We start from the raw sequence: 6,806 nt of genomic DNA, 5'->3' as shown, positions 1-6,806 counted from the left end.
TTTTATAGTGTGATGAATGATTGGTTTAACCAATACATTCGAACTAACACGTTGTTCCACAACCTCCATTCCCGACTAATGCAACCCCGCACCTACAATACCTCCAATGAATCGACCAAGTAAGGTCAAGTAAGCCCCAATCGGCGAATTCAAAACATGGGGCTACTGAATTTAAAGCTACGGATAGCGACGATGCCGAGCAAGCTAAATTTTGGTTGGACAACACTATCCGGGTGCTCGATGAGTTATCATGTACACCCGATGAATGCTTAAAGTGTACTATCTCCTTGCTACGCGATTCCGCCTACTATTGGTGGAGTACTCTGACTTCTGTGGTGTCTAGAGAGCAAGTAACTTGGGAGTTCTTCCAAACTGAATTCCGAAAGAAGTATATCAGTAAGAGATTTATGGACCAAAAACAAAAGGAATTCCTTGATCTTAAGCAAGGTTCCATGTCGGTTACCGACTACGAACGAAAATTTGCGAGGCTTAGCCGGTACGCGCGCGAGTGCATTTCTTCAGAAGCTGTGATGTGTAAACGCTTCGAAGATGGACTGAACGATGATATAAAGCTGTATGTTGGCATTTTGGAAATCCGAGAGTTTGTGGCTCTTGTCGAGCGAGCGTGCAAAGCCGAAAGCAACTCGATATGGAGAAAAGAGAAGTGAAGTGGGAGCAAGGGAGTTTCAGTAGAGGTCTTGGGAAGCCCTTCCCACATCATCAAAGAAATTTAGAGATGGCTTAGGCGGTCTAGAGACATTTCGGGCTTTTCTAGACGAGACCGCGATCGACCCCTATGGGCACGCGAGTCACTTGATCGCCGGTGTTGGCAATGATCGTCGAGACGAGCGAGTGCCAATATTGTGGCAAATGGCATTCGGGAGTTGTAGATTCCGTGACCGCTCTGTTACAAGTGCGGATCGGTCGATCATTTCATTAAGGATTGCCCGAGCTTGTCCGGACAAAACATAAATCAAAGTGGGAACCCGGTGCTACCACAACTCGAGGTAGGCCGTCTAGAAACACGAGCAATGCTAGTGGCGGTCGAGAGGATCTAGAGATGCCACCATCGATCTCGAGGCTCGTGCTCTCGCTAGGACTTATGCCATTCGCAAGACGCGAGGATGTTGCCTCACCGGATGTTATTACCGGTATCCTCACTCTTTTCGATACTAATGTGATTGCTTTGATTGACCCTGGTTCTACTCATTCTTATATATGCGAAACCTTAGCATCTAGTAAGACTTTGCCCATTGAGTCTACTGAGTTTGTAATTCGGGTGTCAAACCCCTTGGGTCATTACGTGCTCGTCAACAAAGTGTGTAAGAAAAGTCCCCTAGTATTTTGAGGTTCTTGTTTTCCGGCAGACTTGATGCTTTTGCCATTCGAAGAATTCAACATTATTCTTGGTTTGGATTGGTTGACCATGCACGATGCGGTTGTAAATTGCAAAAGCAAGACTATTGATCTGAGGTGCACGAATAACGACATAATTCGGGTTGAGTCTACGGACTTAAAGGGATTGCCAGCTGTAATATCAGCAATGTTGGCTCAGAAATACATAAGAAAGGGATGTGAAGCATACCTTGCGTATGTTCTAGATGACAAGGAGTTAGAAAAGAAACCCGAATCTGCGGTGGTTTGTGAATACCGGATGTTTTCCTGAAGAATTGTCGGGTTTACCACATTGCTCGGAAATAGAGTTTGGCATCGAATTGGTACCGGTACCATTCCAATTTCGATAGCTCCGTATCGTATGGCACCAACGAATTAAAGGAGTTGAAAGCTCGGTTGCAAAAATTGGTGGATAGAGGTTTTGCTCGCCTGAGTTTTTCGCCTTGGGTGCGCCGGTGTTGTTTGTGAAAAGAAGGATGGAACCATGAGGTCGTGCATCGACTATCGTCGACTTAATAAAGCGACGATAAAGAACAAATATCCGTTACCACGTATCGATGACTTGTTCGATCAACTGAAGGGAGCCTCAGTGTTCTCGAAAATAGATTTGAGATCGGGCTATTATCAATTGCGAATTCGAGATTCGGACGTACCCAAGACTGCCTTCAGAACGAGATATGGTCACTATGAGTTCCTAGTGATGCCGTTTGGGCTTACTAATGCCCCTGCGGTATTTATGGATTTAATGAATCGGATCTTCAGACCATATTTGGATCGGTTCGTAGTCGTGTTCATTGATGACATCTTGGTCTATTCAAGAAATGAGACCGAACATCTTTGAACACCGAGGTTAGTCTTTGCAAATTTTACGGGATAAGCAATTATATGCTAAGTTCAAGCAAGTGTGAGTTCGGTTAAGAGAGGTTAGCTTCTTGGGGCATGTGATATCTCATCGGGTATTCGAGTCGACCAACAAAATTTCAGCCATACTTAACTGGAAGCCTCAGAAATATTACGAGAGGTTCGGAGCTTTTTGAGGCTGGCCGGTTATTACCGACGATTTGTAAAAGGTTTCTCAACGATAGCCACGCCAATGATGAAGCTACTCCAAAAGGACGTAAGGTTTGAATGGTCGGAGAAATGTCAGAAAAGTTTCGATCAACTGAAAACTTATTTGACTAAAGCCCCAATTCTAGTGCAACCCGAATCTAGCAAAGAGTTTGTCATCTATAGTGATGCCTCCCTACTTGGGTTAGGTTGTGTATTAATGCAAGAAGGTCGAGTTGTGGCCTATGCGTCGAGGCAATTAAAGCCACATGAGAAAAATTATCCGACCCATGATCTCGAATTGGCTACTATCGTATTCGCCTTAAAGATTTGGCGACATTACTTATTTGGTGAAAAGTGCCATGTGTATTCGGATCACAAAAGTCTCAAATATTTGATGACTCAAAGAGACTTAAATCTACGACAAAGACGTTGGCTCGAGCTGTTAAAGGATTATGAGCTGGTCATTGACTATCACCCGGGAAAGGCGAATGTGGTTGCGGATGCCTTGAGTCGTAAATCATTATTAGCTTTACGAGCGATGAATGTGCACTTGTCCGTTCGATCCGACAACGTGTTAGTAGCTGAATTGAAAGCCAAACCATTGTTGATACATCAAATTTGTGAAGCTCAGAAGGTCGACGATGAGCTGGTTGCAAAACGGGCTGAGTGTGTTCCGAACAAGGAATCGGAGTTTCAAATCGATGATGACGATTGTTTGAGGTTGAGAAATCGTCTGTGTGTTCCAAAGAATTCGGAACATATTTCGATAATTCTGAAAGAAGCCCATTGTAGCCGAATGGCAATCCACCCGGGGAGTACGAAAATGTACAATGATTTGAAACGTCGATTTTGGTGGCATGGTATGAAACGAGATATCTCCGACGTCGTTCGAGGTGTTTAATATGTCAACAAGTGAAAGCGGAACATCAAGTGCCTTGAGATTACTTCACCGATCACGATACCCGAGTGGAAATGGGATCGAGTCACAATGGACTTTGTATCCGAACCGCCATTGTCGTGAGTAAGAAAGATGCGATTTGGGTCGTTGTAGATAGATTGACTAAGTCGGCTCACTTTGTCCCCGTCGTCGGACTTTTCAATGGACAAACTAGCCGAACTGCATGCGTTTCTCGATTGTGAGATTACACGGGTGCCTATTTCCATCGTGTCGGATAGAGATCCGAGATTTACCTCGCGATTTTGGAAAAGGTTGCAAGAAGCTTTGGGTACCAAGTTGTATTTCAGCACCGCTTTCACCCCCAAACCGATGGTCAATCCGGCGGATAATTCAGATACTTGAGGATATGTTAAGATGTTGCATCCTCGAGTTCGATGGTTCATGGGAACGGTATTTGCCTTTGATTGAATTCGCTTAACAATAGTTTTCAATCAAGTAATAAGATGGCACCTTACGAGGCCTTGTACGGGCGTAAATGCGAACACCATTGTGTTGGACGGAGCTCGATGAAAGCAAAATTTTCGGGTGGACTTGATTAAAGATGCTGAATGAAGTGATAGTGATCCGTGAAAATCAAGATAGCCTCCGATCGTCGAAGTCGTGCAGCGGATCTGAGCGTAAAGACATCGAGCATCGTGGGAGATAAAGTGTTTCTCAAGGTTTCGCCTTGGAAAAAGATACTCGATTCGGCCGTAAGGGCAAGTTGAGCCCGAGGTTCATTGGGCCATATGAGATATCCGAGCGAGTCGGTCCGCTTGCATATCGTTTGATTTTGCCCCGAACTCGAAAAGATTCACAACGTCTTCCATGTTTCAATGCTTCGACGCTATAGATCCGATCCATCGCACGTGATTGATCCATCGAAGTTGAAATTCAAGCCAATATGAGTTATGAGGAAGAACCGATTCGTATCTTGGCATGTGAAGTGAAAGAGTTATAAACAAGCGGGTTCCGCTAGTGAAAGTGTTATGGCTCAAACACGGATAGAAGAAGCTACTTGGGAAACCGAGAACTCTATGAAAGAGCGATACCCAACCCTATTTACGGTAAGATTTTGGGGACGAAAATTTCTTAAGTGGGGAGAGTTGTGACAGCCAAAATTGACCCTAGTCGGGATGTGGTTTCGGGACCACAAAATCGAGGCATAAAAATAATTTAAAATTTATTTTGATGCCTATGATATGTTTTAATTTGTGTGTGGCATTTTGATGATTCGATTTAGTGTTATAAAGGTGAATTTCACTAGAAAGGACCTAGTAGTAAACTTTGAAAGTATGATGGGGAAATGTGTGATGACTAGTTGATAATGCATGAAAAATTAAGGGATTTGCATGTCAAATTCCCCAAAGATGGCATAGTGGCCGGCCATGACAAGGAGTTATGGGCAAGGAAAAACATGTTATGACATGTTTTGATAATGCATGATGTGATGAAATGATAAAAAAATTTAGTGGTGGGAAGAGAAACAAAAAAAAAAGTGTGTGTAAGTGTGGTATTCTCCCCATTGTTGCCGTGAGTGAAAGAAAAGCAAAGAAAAAATTTTGTTCATCCTTGTTCTCTCCTTTTTGGCCGAAAATACTAAGGAAGAAGATAGGATTTTTGCTCCATTTTTGGTTTAGAAGAGATCTAGAAGGAGATTTGGCTATACTTGCATCAAGATTAAGCTCAAGAGCTTAGAGGGCCACAATTGGATAAGGGGAAGGAAAAAGTGATCGAATAGCCGTCAAAGCCGTTCGACAACATCCGAGGTAAGTCCTCAAGAAATGACCCTACTCGAATTATGTGAAATGAAAAATTGATGTGTAAAGACTATTGATTTATGTGTGTATGAGTATTTGAATGATAACCGGGCTATGTCCCGAAGGCGTTTGAACGAGTAGCTATATCCGGTTAAACTCCGAAGGTATGTGATTTGAAAATTATAAGCTTGCTGGAAAATTTTCAGCTAATGCACTTGTGAAACTTCCCAATAACAAGGTATGTGTTGTGTGTGCTTTGCGCGCTAGGAGTAATAGCGTATGAATATTCGCTCCTATGATGGAACGAGTTATCGGCCTTAACGAAGCCGTTATTTGTGTATGAACATAAGAGTTGGGATGGTGAAATAAGTATGATTATGTGAATGTGTATTACTGAAATGATTCATTTGGCTATGTGAATGTAATGCTTTGGTTAAAGCTGATTTTATTGCTTGAGACTTACTAAGCATAAAAATGCTTACTCCGTTGCTTTGGCTCTCTGTTTTATAGATTTTGCTCGGTAGCAATCGGATTCGGGATCATTAAAGTCGAAGTCATCTACACTATCAAAGCCTCCATTTTGGTATAATTTTGGTTGAACTTTGAAATGGCATGTATAGGACTACCCTAATGTTGAAGGTCATGTACCTTTCGGTTTTGTGTAAGCTTGGATAGCCATGCGAAAATGGCTTATATACGTTTTTAGTATGATTCTATAATAGTTTGTATGATAATCATTATGGGGTATGAAATTGTTTGAAAGGATTAGCCATTGGAATGGTTAATCACAATCACACTTTGTGCTATGTGTGCAAAAAGGGCCATTTGAATCGTGGAAATCATGAAATAGGTAATGGTTACTTTGAAAACAGATGCTGGCAGCAGCAGTGGTGTGGTTTTGAAAAATCACCAAAATTTGTAGGAATGGTATTAAATAGTGAATAAATTATGTAAATGAACCTTAATGAGTCTACTTTCATGTGGAATAAACGAAACGGTCATAGGAGTTACATGTTAAGAGATATTATAGCTATTGTGAGATAGGGCCAGAACGGTTTCTGGGTCCCCTGTCGCAACTTTTAAAATTTATTATAAATTATCCAGAAAGAATTAGGAGTCATGCCTTATATGTACAGATTTCATTTTGAGTTTAGTTTCATTAGAAATAAACGGCACCAGTATTAAATCCCTGTACAGAGAGATATTCAAGTTGTGACGCGCGAAGGTCAGAGCAGTCGATCCCCGTAACATGGGTGACTTTAAATAATAAACTGTACCAATTGGGCCGACCAAAAATTCTATAAATAAATCCATGGATGGAAATATGAGTCTAAATTCAGGGAAAATTTACGGAATCAGTTTCTGAGTTTTGAAACTCGAGATATGATTTTTAAGGTGACAGTGACGCAGATTTCCAGCCTGTCTGGAAATGTCAAATTGGTGGGTGAAATATGTGGATTTGGCTTGTTAACCCCTCGTGTCCGACACCGGCGATGGTCTCGGGTTCGGGGTGTTACAGTACGTATATATGTGATTTGTGAACGGTAATGCCTCGTACCTGGTGTTGGCGTCGAACCCGGGTTAGGGGTGTTACACATTTGATGGAAATTGACATTTTAAATGAAATGAATAAGTTTGTATGAAAACTAGGTGATATGTTATTT

General features: G+C 42.0%; 1 long non-coding RNA gene across 1 annotated transcript; it reads left to right on the top strand.

The window, feature by feature from the left end:
* Positions 1–5,036: 5,036 nt before the first annotated feature.
* LOC128292596 (uncharacterized) lies at positions 5,037–6,101 on the top strand. The gene is made up of 2 exons (XR_008282582.1): positions 5,037–5,151; positions 5,653–6,101. It is a non-coding gene; the product is annotated as an uncharacterized LOC128292596 (long non-coding RNA).
* The last annotated feature ends 705 nt before the right edge of the window (positions 6,102–6,806 follow it).

This window comes from Gossypium arboreum, chromosome 5 (assembly GCF_025698485.1).
Source record: "Gossypium arboreum isolate Shixiya-1 chromosome 5, ASM2569848v2, whole genome shotgun sequence".
Lineage (NCBI taxonomy): Eukaryota > Viridiplantae > Streptophyta > Magnoliopsida > Malvales > Malvaceae > Gossypium > Gossypium arboreum.
Note: the sequence above shows the minus strand (reverse complement) of the source record. Positions and strands in the feature narration are given on the sequence as shown.